The 19,514-nt window shown below is 49.0% G+C and overlaps 1 protein-coding gene across 3 annotated transcripts in view; it reads right to left on the bottom strand.

Moving 5' to 3' along the window:
* The window catches only part of UTRN (utrophin), a 1,167,552-nt gene that overhangs the window by 905,332 nt on the left and 242,706 nt on the right, over nt 1-19,514 (bottom strand). The window lies entirely within an intron of this gene.

The following is a 19,514-nucleotide window of genomic DNA, read 5'->3' as shown; positions in this document are numbered from 1 at the left end:
TATAGGGATTGATGAGGAGGGCTCCATGTGTAGGCTACACAACAGCTCTTCTTCCTATTTTAACACCATAAGTACCTGTGTAGCAACCTATAAAGTGGGTGACCCCCGCATCAGCAGTGTGTGGATGGGCTCCGCAGCAGAATGACGGAAGACGCAGAAATAACTCTGATATCCCGCTCAGTATAGGGGACACAACGTCCAGTGACTGCTCTCTACACTCTCACATACAGCAGGCAGGGTGTCATGCAGGGTGGCGGACATGGAGAATTAAGCAGATGTTCATCACAAGGCTTTCTCTCCTAACGTTAGTCCTGATCACAGTTCAGGGACAAATCATAGGGAAGTGTGGAGGTGGCAGGTCACACTGGAGAAGGAGGAGGTGGATAGCAGCTCCCAGGACTCTAGTCTGCACTCCCTCTCCCCGGCCGGAGGCGAGAACCAGACAGCTGTACTATTGCGAGACCTGTCACATAGAATTTGATGGCAGATAAGAAATACTTGGCCTATGTAGTCTGCCCCTGTACACTCATGCACTAGGGTTAATTTTTGTTGGGAGCCAAATAACCTACCTATCCAGAGTACCTGGTGGAAATCCACGCCAGCAATGGGAGAATATACAAACTCTACACAGTTAGGGCCATGGCGGGAACAAAACCCATGACCTCAGTGCTGTGAGGCAGCAATGCTAACCATTACACCGTCCACACTAAAGGGAGTATGCAAGTCACTTTATTCCATGGACACTAACATACTGCGCACTGATACAGTAAATGATAATACTATATATATATATATATATATATATATATATTCATCTTGTGGTTCAGTACTCACTATTGTATATGCAGTTGCCTGGGTGCCCTTGCTGATAATGATGTATATAAGTGTGGCGTCCTTTCCTTAGATGCTCCCAACACCAGGTGAGAGATACTGCATGGCACTCCAGGACTTATTTAAATCAATAAACTTTTACCGCAATATATCAACGATTCTGGGTTATATATTGCAGTAAAATGTAATTGATTCAAAGACGTCCTGGAGTGCCATGCAGTATCTCTTACCTGGTGTTGGAAGCATCTAGGGATGTCACACTTTGCCTCTATATATATCTATATATATATATATATATATATATATATTTTTTTTTTTTTTTATAGGACTGTGAGCCTGACACTCCTTTGAGGGTACAATGAATTCTTGCTGTGGTGCCCTCCTTAGGTCAAAGCAACGGTCTCATATAGAAGTAGAATTCAGTGGCACTCCACAGACTTGTATACAGTTAGTACTCCATACTTTATTTAATTCATGGATTAATTATTTATTATTAATATATTCAAGTCTGTGGAGTGCCACTGGATTCCACATCTCTCTCTCTCTCTATATATATACATTTACTTATTCTGGTGCCCCCACAAGAAGTTTTAATATATTGCTGGGAGGTGCTGCACTTAGGATCCCTTCAGTAATGACACACACAGCAGCACCTTTATATAATCAATATTTCAATCTGGTACTATAGATTGTCATCAGATATGGTATCCTGGTGACAATCTATAGTACCAGATTGAAATATTGATTATATAATGGTGCTGCTGTGTGTGTCATTATTGAAGGGATCCTAAGTGCAGCACCTCCCAGCAATGTATACAATAAGACCCCCCTCCCGCGCGCGCCCGCCCAATCACCGGCATTCGGCACGCACGATAATGTGACCGTCACAAGGATGGGTAAGTGAGGCTGCCCTGGACCTCCACTTACCCGCAGAGCCGGAGCACACAGCGGCTGGCCGGTGGGATTTTCCCTCAGAACGCTGAGGGTGCGCATGCTGCTACGAGCTCCTCCTCCTCCGGTGACAGGTTCCAGGCTGCGAGTAGCTCCTCCAGTCCTCCTGATCTGCGGACTCCCCCTGACACTGACACGAAAGCTCCTCTTCAGGAGTCAGGCAGCGGGAGACAGTGTGGAGGAGATGCGCCCCTTGAGGCCAGGAGCCCGGCGGCAGCCGACTCCACTGCCTCCCAGAGTTCCGCCCCTGCATGGTCGACCATGTTATGGTCGACAGTCATTAGGTCGACCACTATTGGTCGACATTGACATGGTCGACATGGACACATGGTCGACACATGAAAATGGTCGACACATGAAAGGTCGAAACATGAAAAGGTCGACATGAGTTTTTTAACTTTTTTTTCTTTTGGAGAACTTTTCCATACTTTACGATCCACATGGACTATGATTGGAACGGTAAAGTGTGCCGAGCGAAGCGGTAGCGGAGCGAAGGCACCATGCCCGAAGCATGGCGAGCGAAGCGAGCCATGCGAGGGGACGCGGTGCACTAATTGGGGTTCCCAGTCACTTTACGCAAAAAACAACACCAAAAAAAGGTAAAAAACTCATGTCGACCTTTTCATATGTCGACCTTTCATGTGTCGCCCATTTTTATGTGTCAACCATGTGTCCATGTCGACCATGTCAATGTCGACCAATAGTGGTCGACCTAATGACTGTCGACCATAACATGGTCGACCATTCATACCGGAACCATCACAACCATACCGTACAACCGGAGTAACAGTAAATCAGATAACAGTATGAAAAACTACAGCAACAAGCTGAAAACAGAAATACACAACCCGTGTATAAACTAAGTGAACCTACAAGGGAACACTGCAAGAAACAGTCCGCACTGGGACGGGCGCCCAGCATCCTCTACGAACTAGGAGAATAGGATTTACCGGTAAGTACCAAAATCCTATTTTCTCTTACGTCCTAGAGGATGCTGGGGACTCCAAAAGGACCATGGGGTTTATACCAAAGCTCCAGACCGGGCGGGAGAGTGCGGACAACTCTGCAGCACTGACTGAGCAAACGCAAGGTCCTCATCAGCCAGGGTATCAAACTTATAGAACTTGGCAAAAGTGTTTGAACCCGACCAGGTAGCCGCTCGGCAGAGCTGTAAAGCCGAGACGCCCCGGGCAGCCGCCCAAGACGAGCCCACTTTCCTGGTAGAATGGGCTTTCACTGACTTCGGCACCGGTCACCCGGCCGAAGAATGAGCCTGCTGAATCGTACTACAAATCCAGCGTGCATAGTCTGTTTTGAAGCAGGATGACCAATCTTGTTGGAAGCATACAGGACAAACAAAGCATCAGTTTTCCTGGCAACAGCCGTACGGGCGACGTAGATCTTCAAAGCCCTCACTACATCCAGAGACCTTGGAACAGCCACCGGTACCACAATAGGTTGGTTAATGTGAAACGAAGAGACCACCTTTGGTAAAAATTGTTGACGAGTCCTCAATTCTGCCCTATCTGAATGAAAGATCAAGTACGGGCTCTTATGAGATAAGGCCGCCAACTCAGACACTCGCCTGGCAGATGCCAGCGCCAACAGCATGACTACCTTCCAGGTGAGAAACTTCAACTCAACCTTACGCAAAGGCTCAAACCAGGAAGACATGAGAAACTGTAAGACCACATCAAGATCCCATGGGGCCACAGGAGGCACAAACGGAGCCTTAATATGCAAAACTCCGTTCACAAACGTCTGAACCTCTGGGAGGGCAGCCAATTCCCTTTGAAAGAAAATAGACAATGCCGAAATCTGCACCTTGATGGAGCCCAACTTCAGGCCTGCATCCACACCAGCCTGCAAAAAGTGGAGAAAACGCCCCAAATTAAATTCTTCAGCAGGAGCCCTTTTAATCTCACACCAGGAAACATACTTCTTCCAAATACGGTGATAATGCTTCGCCGTAACCTCCTTCCTAGCCTTGAGGAGAGTAGGAATGACCTCTCCGAGAATACCTTTACGAGCTAAGTTCTGACTCTCAACTTCCATGCCGTCAAACGCAGCCGCGGTAAGTCTGGAAATGCGCATGGACCCTGCAACAACAGGTCCTCTCTTAGAGGAAGCGGCCAAGGATCTTCCACTAGTAATTCCTGAAGATCCAGATACCAGGCCCTTCATGGCCAATCTGGAACTACGAGAATCGCCTGCCCCTTGCTCGCCGAATGATCCCCAGTACCTTTGGAATAAGAGGAAGTGGAGGGAACACATACACCGACTTGAACACCCACGGAGACACCAGGGCGTCCACCGCACTGGCTTTGGGGTCCCTTGACCTGGAACAATACCACGGGAGCTTCTTGTTGAGACGGGACGCCATCATGTCTATCAGAGGGAGTCCCCAATGCTTTGTCACTTCTGCAAACACCTCTTGATGAAGAGCCCACTCTCCCGGATGAAGATCGTGTCTGCTGAGGAAGTCTGCTTCCCAGTTGTCTACTCCCGAAGGAAGACTGCTGACAGGGCGCTCACGTGTTGTTCCGCCCAGCGAAGGATTCTTGTGGCCTCCGTCATTGCCGCTCTGCTCCTTGTGCCGCCTTGACGGTTGATATGTGCCACCGCTGTGATGTTGTCTGACTATACCAGGACAGATCGACCCTGAAGAAGGCTTCTTGCCTGTAGCAGGCCGTTGTAAATGGCTTTTAACTCGAGAACATTTATGTGGAGACCCGCTTCCTGGAGCGACCATCTACCCTGGAAGTTCCTGCCTTGGGTGACTGCACCCCAGCCCCGGAGACTTGAATCTGTTGTCAGAAGTACCCAGTCCAGGATACCGAACCGGCATCCCTCTAGGAGGTGAGACCCTTGTAGCGACCACAGGAGGGAAATTCTGGCTCTGGGAGATAGACTTATCTTCCGGTGCATGTGCAGGTGAGACCCGGACCATTTGCTCAGCAAGTCCCACTGAAACACCCGGGCATGAAACCTGCCGAACGGAATGGCTTCGTACGCCGCAACCATCTTCCCCAGAACCCGCGTACATTGATGGATGGACACAGTCTTCGGCCTCAGAAGATCCCTGACCATCGACTGCAGTTCTAGAGCCTTTTCCTGTGGAAGAAAAAATAAGATTTTACTTACCGGTAAATCTTTTTCTCGTAGTTCGTAGTGGATGCTGGGGACTCCGTAAGGACCATGGGGAATAGACGGGCTCCGCAGGAGACATGGGCACTTTAAGAAAGAATTTAGATTCTGGTGTGCTCTGGCTCCTCCCTCTATGTCCCTCCTCCAGACCTCAGTTAGAGAAACTGTGCCCGGAAGAGCTGACAGTACAAGGAAAGGATTTTGGGAATCCAGGGTAAGACTCATACCAGCCACACCAATCACACCGTATAACTTGTGATAACTTTACCCAGTTAACAGTATGAACAATCACAGAGCATCAGATAAACTCTGATGCAACTATAACATAACCCTTATTTAAGCAATAACTATATACAAGCATTGCAGAAGAAGTCCGCACTTGGGACGGGCGCCCAGCATCCACTACGGACTACGAGAAATAGATTTACCGGTAAGTAAAATCTTATTTTCTCTAACGTCCTAGTGGATGCTGGGGACTCCGTAAGGACCATGGGGATTATACCAAAGCTCCCAAACGGGCGGGAGAGTGCGGATGACTCTGCAGCACCGAATGAGCAAACACAAGGTCCTCCTCAGCCAGGGTATCAAACTTGTAGAACTTTGCAAAGGTGTTTGAACCTGACCAAGTAGCCGCTCGGCAAAGCTGTAATGCCGAGACCCCTCGGGCAGCCGCCCAAATAGAGCCCACCTTCCTTGTGTAATGGGCCTTAACTGATTTAGGCAGCGGCAACCCAGCCGCAGAATGAGCCTGCTGAATCGTGTTACAGATCCAGCGAGCAATAGTTTGCTTTGAAGCAGGCGCTCCAAGCTTGTTGGAAGCATACAGGATAAACAAAGATTCTGTTTTCCTGACCTTAGCCGTTCTGGCTACATAAACCTTCAAAGCCCCGACTACATCCAGTGACTCGGAATCCTCCAAGTCAGTAGTAGCCACAGGCACCACAATAGGTTGGTTTATATGAAAGGATGAAACCACTTTTGGCAGAAATTGTGGGCGGGTCCGCAATTCTGCTCTATCCGCATGGAAAACCAGATCAGGGCTTTTATGTGACAAAGCCGCCAATTCTGACACACGCCTATCCGAAGCCAAGGCTAATAGCATGACCACCTTCCACGTGAGATATTTTACTTCCACCGTTTTGAGTGGTTCAAACCAGTGTGATTTCAGGAAACTCAACACCACGTTAAGATCCCAAGGTGCCACTGGAGGCACAAAAGGGGGCTTAAAATGCAGCCCTCCCTTTACAAATGTCTGAACTTCAGGCAGAGAAGCCAGTTATTTTTTAAAGAAAATGGATAAGGCCGAAATCTGAACCTTAATGGAATCCAATTTAAGGCCCAAAGTCACTCCCGACTGTAGGAAGTGAAGGAAAAGGCCCAGCTGGAATTCTCCGTAGGGGCATTCCTGGCCTCACACCAAGCCCCATATTTTCGCCATATACGGTGATAATGTTGAGCCGTCACATCCTTCCTAGCCTCTATCAGCGTAGGAATGACCTCATCCGGAATGCCTTTTTCTGCTAGGATCCGGCGTTCAACTGCCATGCCGTCAAAACGCAGCCGCGGTAAGTCTTGGAACAGACAGGGCCCCTGTTGCACAAGTCCTGTCCTAGAGGCAGAGGCCACGGGTCCTCTGTGAGCATTTCTTGCAGATCTGGATACCAAGTCCTTCTTGGCCAATCCGGAACAAAGAGTATTGTTCTCACTCCTCTTTTCCTTATGATTCTCAGCACCTTGGGTATGAGAGGAAGAGGAGGAAATACATAGACCAACGGGAACACCCACGGTGTCACCAGTGCGTCCACAGCTATCCCTGAGGGTCTCTTGACCTGGCGCAATATCTCTGCAGCTTTTTGTTGAGGCGGGATGCCATCATGTCCACCTGTGGCAGTTCCCACCAACTTGCAATCTGCATGAAGACTCCTTGATGAAGTCCCCACTCTCCCGGGTGAAGGTCGTGCCTGCTGAGGAAGTCTGCTTCCCAGTTGTCCACTCCCGAATGAACACTGCTGACAGTGCGCTTACGTGATTCTCCGCCCAGCGAAGAATTCTGGTGGCTTCTACCATCGCCACCCTGCTCCTTGTGCCGCCTTGGCGGTTTACATGAGCCACTGCGGTGATATTGTCTGACTGAATCAGAACCGGTTGATCGCGAAGCAGGGACTTCGCTTGACGTTGCGTTGTATATGGCCCTTAGTTCCAGGATGTTGATGTGAAGGCAAGTCTCCTGACTTGAAAACAGCCCTTGGAAATTTCTTCCCTGTGTGACTGCCCCCCACCCTCGGAGGCTTGCATCCGTGGTCACCAGGACCCAGTCCTGAATGCCGAATCTGCGACCTTCGAGAAGGTGAGCACTCTGCAGCCACCACAGGAGAGACACCCTGGCCCTGGGGGATAGGGTGATTAACCGATGCATCTGAAGATGTGATCCGGACCACTTGTCCAGTAAGTCCCATTGGAAGGTCCTCGCATGGAACCTGCCGAAGGGAATGGCCTCGTATGATGCCACCATCCTTCCCAGGACTCGAGTGCAGTGATGCACTGACACCTGTTTTGGTTTTAATTGATTCCTGACCAGTGTCACGAGCTCCTGAGCTCTCTCTATCGGGAGATAAACCCTTTTCTGGGCTGTGTCTAGGATCATGCCTAGGAGAGGCAGATGAGCTGTAGGAACCAACTGCGACTTTGGAATATATAGAATCCAGCCGTGTTGCAGTTACACTTCCAGAGAAAGTGATACGCTGTTCAGCAACCGCTCTCTTGATCTCGCTTTTATGAGGAGATCGTCCAAGTACGTGATAATAGTGACACCTTGCTTCCGCAGGAGCACCATCATTTCCGCCATTACCTTGGTGAATATTCTCGGGGTCGTGGAGAGACCAAACGGCAACGTCTGAAATTGGTAATGACAATCCCGTACCGCAATTCTGAGGTACACCTGATGAGGTGGATAAATGAGGACATGAAGGTATGCATCCTTTATGTCCAGAGTCACCATAAAATCTCCCCCTTTCAGGCTTGCAATGACCGCTCTTAGCGATTCCATCTTGAACTTGAACCTTTTCAGGTATATGTTCAGGGATTTTAAATTCAATATGGGTCTGACCGAACCGTCTGGTTTCGGGACTACAACATGGTCGAATAATAACCCCCTCCTTGTTGAAGGAGGGGAACCTTGACCACCACCTGTTGAAGATACAATTCGTGAATTGCAGTTAACACTGTTTCCCTCTCGTGGGCGGAAGCCGTCAGGGCCGTCGGTGAGGGGGCATCTCCTCAAAGTCCAGCTTGTATCCCTGAGACACAATATCTATTGCCCAGGGATCTAACAGGGAGTGAACCCACTTGTGGCTGAACTTACGAAGGCGTGCCCCCACCGGGCCTAGCTCCGCCTGTGGAGCCCCAGCGACATGCGGTGGATTTTGTAGAGGCCGGGGAGGACTTCTGTTCCTGGGAACTAGCTGTGTTGTGCAGCTTCTTTCCTCTGCCCCCGCCTCTGGCAAGAAAGGACGCACCTCGGACTTTCTTGTTTCTTTGTTCGAAAGGCTGCATTTGATAATGTCGTGCTTTCCTAGGCTGTGCAGGAATATAAGGCAAAATATCAGAATTACAAGCTATAGCTGTGGAGACCAGGTCCGAGAACCCTTCTCCACACAATCCTCAGCCTTCCATATGCCTCTTAAGTCGGCATCATCTGTCCATTGCATATTCTACAGGACACGTCAAGCAGAAATCGACATAGCTTTGACTCTAGTATACTCATGTCCCTTTGGGCATGTTTTATATATATATATATATATATATATATATATATATATATATATATATTTCTCTTAAGACAGAATCTTTAATATATATATCTTTATATATACATATATATACATACTAGGGTCTCAATCTCTGCTGATAAGGTACCTGTCCACGCTGCCACAGCGCTATAAACCCATGCCGACACAATCGCCGGTCTGAGTAGTGTACCAGAATGTGCACGCTATCTGCAGGATCCCTGAGAATAGCTGTTACGTCAGGGCTACCTTTTGGGCAAACGTGACACCCTAGGGGAAGATTCCCATCATATCCTGGCCCTAGTAGGGAAAGGATACTCCCTGAGAATTCTTTGTGGGAAACTGCAGTCTCTTGTCTGGAGATTCCCGCTCTTTTTCATCATGAGAGGAGGGAAATTTACCTCAGCTTTCTTCCCCTTAAACATGTGTACCCTTGTGTCAGGGACAGATGAGTCATCAGTGATATGCAAATCATCTTTTATTACAATAATCATATATTGAATACTTTCCTGCCATTTTGGCTGTAACTTTGCATTATCGTAGTCGTCACTGGAGTCAGACTCCGTGTCGATATCAGTGTCTATTATTTTGGATAGTGATCATTGAGAGACTCTGAAGGTCTCTGCGACATAGGGACAGACATGGGTAGATTCCCTGTCTGTTCTCTAAACTTTTGTGCAATAAATTCACCTTAGCACTTAATTACACATATCCAAACAGGTGTCGGTGTTGTCGACGGAGACACCCTCACACACACATTTGCTCCATCTCCTCCTTAGGGGAGCCTTTTACCTCAGACATGTCGACACACATGTACCGACACACCACACACTCAGGGAATGCTCATCTGAAGACAATTCCCCCATAAGGCCCTTTGGAGAGACAGAGAGAGAGTATGCCAGCACACACCCCAGCGCTATTAACCCAGGAATAACACAGTAACTTAATGTTAAGCCAGTAGCTGCTGTTTATATTGATTTTTGCGCCTAATTATGTGCCCCCCCTCTCTTTTTACCCTCTTCTACCGTGTAACTGCAGGGGATAGACTGGGGAGCTTCCTCTCAGCGGTGCTGTGGAGAAAAAACATGGCGCTGGTGAGTGCTGAGGAAGAAGCCCCGCCCTATCGACGGCGGGCTTCTGTCCTGCTTTCATGTACAATTTTGGCGGGGGCTCATACATATATACAGTGCCCAACTGTATATTATGCAAACTTTTGCCAAAGAGGTCTCTAATTGCTGCCAAGGGCGCCCCCCCCCCCCCCCCCCCCCCTGCGCCCTGCACCCTTACAGTGACCGGAGTATGTGGGTGTAGTGTGGGAGCAATGGCGCACAGCTGCAGTGCTGTGCGCTACCTCATGTGAAGACTGGAGTCTTCTGCCGCCGATTTCAAAGTCTTCTTGCTTCTTTCACCCGGCTTCTGTCTTCCGGCTCTGCGAGGGGGACGGCGGCGCAGCTCCGGGATCGGACGACAAAGGGTGAGATCCTGTGTACGATCCCTCTGGAGCTAATGGTGTCCAGTAGCCTAAGAAGCAGGACCTATCTTCAGAGAGTAGGGCTGCTTCTCTCCCCTCAGTCCCATGATGCAGGGAGTCTGTTGCCAGCAAAGCTCCCTGAAAATAAAAAACCTAACAAAATACTTTCTTATAGCAAGCTCAGGAGAGCTCACTAAGTAGCACCCAGCTCGTCCGGGCACAGATTCAAACTGAGGTCTGGAGGAGGGACATAGAGAGAGGAGCCAGAGCACAACAGAATCTAAATTCTTTCTTAAAGTGTCCATGTCTCCTGCGGAGCCCGTCTATTCCCCATGGTCCTTACGGAGTCCCCAGCATCCACTAGGACGTTAGAGAAACTCTCTTTAACTCCGTGTCCAGAATCATGCCCAGAAAAGACAGCCGGGTGGTCAGAATCAACTGAGATTTTGGCAAATTTAGCACCCAACCGTGCTGTCGTAGCACTGCCAGCACCAAATCTACACTCCTTAGCAACCTTTCCTTGGACCTCGCCTTTATCAGGAGATCGTCCAAGTACGGGATAATTCTAACCCCTTGCTTGCGAAGAAGAACCATCATTTCTGCCATGACCTTGGTGAAAACCCTCGGGGCCGTGGAAAGGCCAAACGGCAACGTCTGAAATTGGTAATGAGAATCTTGTATTGCAAACCTGAGGAAGGCCTGATGCGAAGGAAATATCGGGACGTGTAAGTAGGCATCCTTTATGTCGACTGACGCCATACAATCCCCCCCTTCTAAGCTGGAAATCACAGCTCGAAGAGATTCCATCTTGAACTTGAAAACTTTGAAGTATGGATTGAGGGATTTTAGATTCAGAATCGGTCTGACCGAACCGTCCAGATTCGGCACAACAAATAGGCTCGAGTAGAACCCCTCCCCCCGTTGTGACGGGGGAACGGGAACAATGACCCTCTGTTGACACAATTTTTGTATTGCAGCCAGCACCAGCTCCCTGTCCGAAAGAGACGCTGGTAAGGGCGAAACGAAAAACCGGTGAGGGGGCACCTCCCGAAACTCCAGCTTGTATCCCTGAGATACAATCTCTAGGACCCAAGGATCGAGACCTGATTGAATCCAGACCTGACTGAAGACTCGGAGACGGCCCCCCACCGGTCCGGACTCCCCCAGGGAAGCCCCAACGTCATGCGGTGGACTTGGTAGAGGCAGGGGAGGACTTTTGGTCCTGGGCGCCAGACACGGCAGGCGACTTCCTACCCCTTCCTTTACCTTTTGAAGCGAGGAAGGACGAACCTTTTCCACGCCTGTATTTATTGGGACGAGGACTGCATCTGCTGATGTGGTGCCTTTTTGTGTTGTGTGGGCACATAGGGAAGAAAAGAGGACTTACCCGCCGTCGCGGTAGAGACCAGGTCCACCAAGCCGTCCCCAAACAAGACATTACCTTTGAAGGGTAAAGCTTCCATAGCTCTCTTGGAGTCGGCATCCGCATTCCATTGATGGATCCACAACGCACTCCTTGCCGATATTGACATGGCATTGGCTCTTGATCCCAAGAGACAAACATCCCTCGCCGCATCCTTCAGGTAATCTGCAGCGTCCTTGATATAACCAAGAGTCAGAAGAACATTATTTTTATCAAGGGTATCCATATCAGCAGCTAAATTCTCAGCCCATTTAGCAATAGCACTACTCACCCACACCGACGCCACTGCAGGACTGAGCAATGCACCTGTATTAGCGAAAATGGACTTCAGAGACGTCTCCAGCTTGCGATCCGCTGGATCCTTGAGAGCTGCCGTGTCAGGAGATGGAAGCGCCACCTTCTTCGACAAACGAGATAGAGCTTTGTCAACATTTGGAGACGACTCCCATTTTTCCCTGTCATCAGAGGGGAAAGGATACGCCATGTAAATCCTCTTGGGAATCTGCCACCTCTTATCCAGCGACTCCCAAGCTTATTCACAAAGAGTATTCATTTCATGAGAGGGGGGAAACTTCACTTCAGGTTTCTACCCTTTGAACAAACAAATCCGTGTTTCCTGCACCGCAGGTTCATCAGAAATGTGTAAAACATCCTTTATAGCCACAATCATGTACTGAATACTCTTTACTAAACGTGGATGCAAAGCAGCCTCAGAAAAATCGACCTCAGAATCAGAGTCCGTGTCGGTATGAGTATCTACCACTTGAGTAAATGGACGCTTTTGCGAGACCGATGGGGTCTGTACCTGAGACAAAGCCTCCTCTATGGACTTCTTCCACACCTGCGTCTGTGACTCAGACTTATCCAACCTCTTTGATAAAGAAGCTACATTCGTATTGATTGTACTTAGTAAAGTGAGTAAATCAGGTGTCGGCTGCGCCGACAGACCTAAATCCAGACCCACAACCGCACCCCCAACAACCTCCTCCGGTGAATCACATTCAGCCTCAGACATGCCGACACGTTTAATCGACACACCGACACACACTCAGATTGTCTCAGCTAGGGGACAGGCCCACCGTGAAGCCCAGAGAGAGAGACCCAGAGGGAGTATGCCAGCTCACACCCCAGCGCCCATATATCCCTATAAGGGATATATATGACCAGCGCTGCTTTAAATAACCAGAATAATGCACCACACTGTGCCTCCCCCGAGATATCTCCCCGTTACTTGCGAGGAGTGATGGAGGTCCGGCCCAGCGTCTCCTCCAGCTGCGTGGAGGAGAAAAAGATGGCGCTGTGAGCCGCGCGCTAAGCTCCGCCCCTTCCTGGCGGGCTTCAGCGTGCCCGATTTGAAAATGCCGGCGGGGGCTGGGAAACGGCGCCGAGGCACCGAAAATGCTTCTGCCGGCTTCCCGGATCCCAGTGACCTGCTGCCCAGGGCGCCCCCCCCAAGACGCCCTGCACCCTGTGAGTGCCGTCAGTGATGTGTGTGGGAGCATGGAGCGCAGCGTTACTGCTGCGCTGTACCTGGTTACTGAAGTCTTCTGCCGTCCTGAAGTCTTCTGTTCTTCTCATACTCACCCAACTTCTTTCTTTTGGCTTCTGTGAGGGGGTGACGGCGTGGCTCCGGGAACAAGCAGCTAGGCGCACCAAGTGATCGAACCCTCTGGAGCTAATGGAGTCCAGTAGCCGAGAAGCAGAGCCCTTAAACTAAGAAGAAGTAGGTCCTGCTTCTCTCCCCTCACTCCCACGCTGCAGGGAGCCTGTAGCCAGCAGGTCTCCCTGAAAATAAAAAACCTAACAAAAGTATTTTCCAGAGAAACTCAGTAGAGCTCCCCTAGTGAGTGTCCAGTCAGTCCTGGGCACAAAGTCTAACTGAGGTCTGGAGGAGGGGCATGGAGGGAGGAGCCAGTTCACACCCAGTCTTTTGTCTTTTCAGTGTGCCCAAGCTCCTGCGGATCCCGTCTATACCCCATGGTCCTTTTGGAGTCCCCAGCATCCTCTAGGACGTAAGAGAAAAGGGGAAGGGGATCAAAGCAACACACCTATGAGTGAGACTGGTATGTTACATGTGTTATGTTACGGTGTGTAGGTGGGGTTGTGTTGCAATGGATTGGTAGTGCTGAAATGATGACGGGAGTCACTGAATAGTGGGATAAAATCTAACATTACTGTGCAAATGACATGGGGGGATTCAAAGGGGGGGGGCGCGAGCACTTCATTGTGCATAACTGTAGGGAAGGAAGGGTTTGCTACCAGACGCAGGTGTCTTGCTGTCAGTGTCTAAATACGCAGGTGCACTAACGCTGGTGGCCACGGTCAGTCAGACATTCTGCACATGCCACAGGCAAGTGCAATGTTCAATGGTCCTGCTGGTTGTGCGTCTCTGCACGCACATCGGCAGAATATCTCCATTGACAGTGTGCGTCTCAATAGAACTTCCGCCGGTCGCAGCATTACCATAAATATACAGTAGTGGCTACGCCAAAAGATACTACCACTACTGAAACTGCATCCACCTATAAATCACCCCCACAGTGTTCTCCAATAACAAAAAATTGCTTCCAATGCAGAGTACACAACCGCTGTTAATAAATGTAATTTAATATTAAATTCTCACGTATCAGGTATATTCCTTTAGGGAGTAGCCTTTGTACATGGAACATTAGGAAACTAATACATGACCCACTTGTTAACAACCTGTGAAGGCTTCAGTTTACTCTTTCATGGAGCATCTTTACCCCGTATTGTCCTGACTATAGTCTTCGCTACATGTTCCAGTAGGTTTTATTGACTAAGTATAGCATTGCGAGCCATGAAGACTTTATCCACACAGTAGGTGTCCAGATAAGTCTCAACCATACTTCTGGTGTAAAACAGCCCCAAGCATCGCAAAGTACCTTCCTGCTTCTATATACTGCAGTACGATAGTAAAATGTATTATTAACTTGTGCCTATGCATTTCAGGACATGAGAAAGATCCTGTAATTGAAATCTTCCTCCAATAAAAATATGTTTTTGAAAAAAAAATAAGATTTTACTTACCGATAAATCTATTTCTCGTAGTCCGTAGTGGATGCTGGGACTCCGTAAGGACCATGGGGAATAGCGGCTCCGCAGGAGACAGGGCACAAAATAAAAGCTTGAGATATCAGGTGGTGTGCACTGGCTCCTCCCCCTATGACCCTCCTCCAAGCCAGTTAGGATACTGTGCCCGGACGAGCGTACATAATAAGGAAGGATATTGAATCCCGGGTAAGACTCATACCAGCCACACCAATCACACCGTACAACTCGTGATCTGAACCCAGTTAACAGTATGATAAATTTAAAGGAGCCTCTGAAAGGATGGCTCAACAATAATAACCCGAATTTTTTGTAACAATAACTATATACAAGTATTGCAGACAATCCGCACTAGGGATGGGCGCCCAGCATCCACTACGGACTACGAGAAATAGATTTATCGGTAAGTAAAATCTTATTTTCTCTAACGTCCTAAGTGGATACTGGGACTCCGTAAGGACCATGGGGATTATACCAAAGCTCCCAAACGGGCGGGAGAGTGCGGATGACTCTGCAGCACCGAATGAGAGAACTCCAGGTCCTCCTCAGCCAGGGTATCAAATTTGTAGAATTTAGCAAACGTGTTTGCCCCTGACCAAGTAGCTGCTCGGCAAAGTTGTAAAGCCGAGACCCCTCGGGCAGCCGCCCAAGATGAGCCCACTTTCCTTGTGGAATGGGCTTTTACTGATTTTGGCTGTGGCAATCCTGCCACGGAATGTGCAAGCTGAATTGTACTACAAATCCAACGAGCAATCGTCTGCTTTGAAGCAGGAGCACCCAGCTTGTTGGGTGCATACAGGATAAACAGCGAGTCAGTTTTCCTGACTCCAGCCGTCCTGGAAACATATATTTTCAAGGCCCTGACAACGTCCAGCAACTTAGAGTCCTCTAAGTCCCTAGTAGCCGCAGGTACCACAATAGGTTGGTTCATGTGAAATGCAGAAACCACCTTAGGTAGAAATTGAGGACGAGTCCTCAATTCCGCCCTGTCAGAATGAAAATTTAGGTAAGGGCTTTTACATGATAAAGCCGCCAATTCTGACACACGCCTAGCTGAAGCCAAGGCCAACAGCATCGACACCTTCCACGTGAGATATTTTAAATCTACCGTAGACAATGGTTCAAACCAGTGTGATTTTAGAAATCTCAACACAACATTGAGATCCCAAGGTGCCACTGGAGGCACAAAAGGAGGCTGTATGTGCAGCACCCCTTTCACAAATGTCTGAACTTCAGGTACTGAAGCCAGTTCTTTCTGGAAGAATATCGACAGGGCCGAAATTTGAACCTTAATGGACCCTAATTTTAGGCCCATAGACAGTCCTGTTTGCAGGAAATGCAAGAAACGACCCAGTTGAAATTCCTGTGTAGGGGCCTTCTTGGCCTCACACCACGCAACATATTTACGCCAAATGCGGTGATAATGTTTTGCGGTTACTTCCTTTCTGGCTTTTACCAGAGTAGGGATGACTTCTTCTGGAATGCCCTTGTCCTTCAGGATCCGGCGTTCAACCGCCATGCCGTCAAACGCAGCCGCGGTAAGTCTTGGAACAGACAAGGCCCCTGCAGTAGCAGGTCCTGTCTTAGAGGTAGAGGCCACGGTTCGTCCGTGAGCATCTCTTGAAGTTCCGGGTACCAAGACCTTCTTGGCCAATTTGGAACCACGAGTATAGTTCTTACTCCTCTCCTTCTTATGATTCTCAATACTTTCGGTATGAGGGGCAGAGGAGGGAATACATACACTGACTGGTACACCCACGGCGTTACCAGAGCGTCCACTGCTATTGCCTGAGGGTCCCTTGACCTGGCGCAATATCTGTCCAGTTTTTTGTTTAGATGTGACGCCATCATGTCCACCTTTGGTCTTTCCCAACGGTTTACAATTTGGTGGAAGACTTCTGGGTGAAGTCCCCACTCTCCCGGGTGAAGGTCGTGTCTGCTGAGGAAGTCTGCTTCCCAGTTGTCCACTCCCGGAATGAACACTGCTGACAGTGCTATCACATGATTTTCCGCCCAGCGAAGAATCCTTGCAGTTTCTGCCATTGCCCTCCTGCTTCTCGTGCCGCCCTGTCTGTTTATGTGGGCGACTGACGTGATGTTGTCCGACTGGATCAACACCGCCTGACCCTGAAGCAGAGGTTTTGCTTGAATTAAGGCATTGTAAATGGCCCTTAGTTCTAGAATGTTTATATGAAGAGATGTTTCCATGCTTGACCACAAGCCCTGGAAATTCCTTCCCTGTGTGACTGCTCCCCAGCCTCTCAGGCTGGCATCCGTGGTTACCAGGATCCAATCCTGAATGCCAAATCTGCGGCCCTCTAGTAGATGAGCCCTCTGAAGCCACCACAGGAGAGACACCCTTGTCCTTGGCGACAGGGTTATCCGTTGATGCATCTGAAGATGCGATCCGGACCATTTTCCCAGTAGATCCCACTGAAAAGTTCTTGCATGGAATCTTCCGAATGGAATCGCTTCGTAAGAAGCCACCATTTTTCCCAGGACCCTTGTGCACTGATGCACTGAGACCTGTCCTGGTTTTAGGAGGTTCCTGACTAGCTCGGATAACTCCCTGGCCTTCTCCTCCGGGAGAAACACCTTCTTCTGGACTGTGTCCAGAATCATTCCTAAGAACAGTAGACGTGTCGTTGGAATCAGCTGCGATTTTGGAATATTTAGAATCCATCCGTGCTGACTTAGCACTACCTGAGATAGTGCCACTCCGACTTCTAACTGTTCCTTGGTTCTTGCCCTTATCAGGAGATCGTCCAAGTAAGGGATAATTAAGATGCCTTTTCTTCGTAGAAGAATCATCATTTCGGCCATTACCTTGGTAAAGACCTGAGGCGCCGTGGACAATCCAAACGGCAGCGTCTGAAACTGATAATGACAGTTTTGTACTACAAACCTGAGGTACCCTTGGTGAGAAGGATATATTGGGACGTGGAGATAAGCATCCTTGATGTCCAGCGACACCATATAGTCCCCCTCTTCCAGGTTCGCTATCACCGCTCTGAGTGACTCCATCTTGAATTTGAACCTTTTTATGTAAGTGTTCAAAGATTTTAGATTTAATATTGGTCTCACCGAGCCGTCCGGCTTCGGTACCACAAATAGTGTGGAATAATACCCCTTCCCCTGTTGTAAGAGGGGTACCTTGATTATCACCTGCTGGGAGTACAGCTTGTGAATGGCTTCCAGAACTGCCTCCCTGTCGGAGGGAGACTTTGGTAAAGCAGACTTCAGGAACCGATGAGGAGGAAACGCCTCGAATTCCAGTTTGTACCCCTGTGATACTACCTGTAGAATCCAGGGATCCACTTGCGAGTGAGCCCACTGCGCGTTGAAATACTTGAGACGGGCCCCCACCGTGTCTGAGTCTGCTTGTAAAGCCCCAGCGTCATGCTGAAGACTTGGCAGAAGCAGGGGAGGGCTTCTGCTCCTGGGAAGCGGCTGCATGGTGCTGCCTTTTTCCTCTTCCTCTGCCCTTGGACAGAAAAGAGTGACCTTTTGCTCGCTTGTACTTATGGGAACGAAAGGACTGAGTTTGAAAAGACTGTGTCTTTTTCTGTTGATGTGAAGTAACCTGGGGTAAAAAGGTGGATTTTCCAGCCGTTGCCGTGGCCACCAGGTCTGTTAGACCAGCCCCAAATAACTCCTCCCCCTTATACGGCAATACTTCCATGTGCCGTTTGGAATCTGCGTCCCCTGACCACTGTCTGGTCCATAATGCTCTTCTGGCAGAGATGGACATTGCGCTTACTCTTGATGCCAGGGTACAAATATCCCTCTGCGCATCACGCATATATAGCAATGCATCCTTTAAATGTTCTATAGTTAACAGAATATTGTCCCTATCCAGGGTATCAATATTCTCAGTCAGGGAATCCGCCCATGCGACTCCAGCACTGCACATCCAGGCTGATGCGATTGCTGGTCGCAGTATAACACCAGTATGTGTGTATATACTTTTCAGGATATTTTCCAGCCTCCTATCAGCTGGTTCTTTGAGGGTGGCCGTATCAGGGGACGGTAACGCTACTTGTTTAGATAAACGTGTGAGCGCCTTATCTACCCTAGGGGGTGTTTCCCACCGTGCCCTAACCTCTGGCGGGAAAGGGTATAGTGCTAATAACTTATTAGAAATTAGCTGTTTTTTATCGGGGGAAACCCACGCTTTATCACACACCTCATTTATTTCCTCAGACTCAGGAAAAACTATTGGCAGTTTTTTCACACCCCACATAATACCCGCCTTTGAGGTATTTGTAGTGTCAGAAAGGTTCAATGCCTCTTTCATTGCCGTGATCATGTAACGTGTGGCCCTACTGGACATTACGTTTGTCTCGTCACCGTCGACACTAGATTCAGTATCTGTATCTGGATCCGTGTCGACCCACTGAGGTAGCGGCCGTTTTAGGGCCCCTGAGGGTGTCTGAGACGCCTGAACAGGCACTAATTGATTTGCCGGCTTTCTCATGTCGTCAACAGTTTTTTTGTAAATTGCTGACATTATCACTTAATTGCTTAAACACAATCATCCAGTCAGGTGTCGACTCCCTAGGGGGTGACATCACTAACACAGGCAACTGCTCCGCCTCCACCTCATTTTCCTCCTCATACATGTCGACACACGCGTACCGACACACAGCACACACACCGGGAATGCTCTGATAGAGGACAGGACCCCACTTAGCCCTTTGGAGAGACAGAGGGAGAGTCTGCCAGCACACACCCAGCGCTATATATATACAGGGATAACCTTATATAAGTGTTAATCCCTTATAGCTGCTGTTAATCTAGTTATTTGCTGCCAAAATGCCCCCCCTTCTCTTTTTTA

This window comes from Pseudophryne corroboree, chromosome 4 (assembly GCF_028390025.1).
Source record: "Pseudophryne corroboree isolate aPseCor3 chromosome 4, aPseCor3.hap2, whole genome shotgun sequence".
NCBI lineage: Eukaryota > Metazoa > Chordata > Amphibia > Anura > Myobatrachidae > Pseudophryne > Pseudophryne corroboree.
This window is presented reverse-complemented; position numbering and strand designations above follow the sequence as displayed.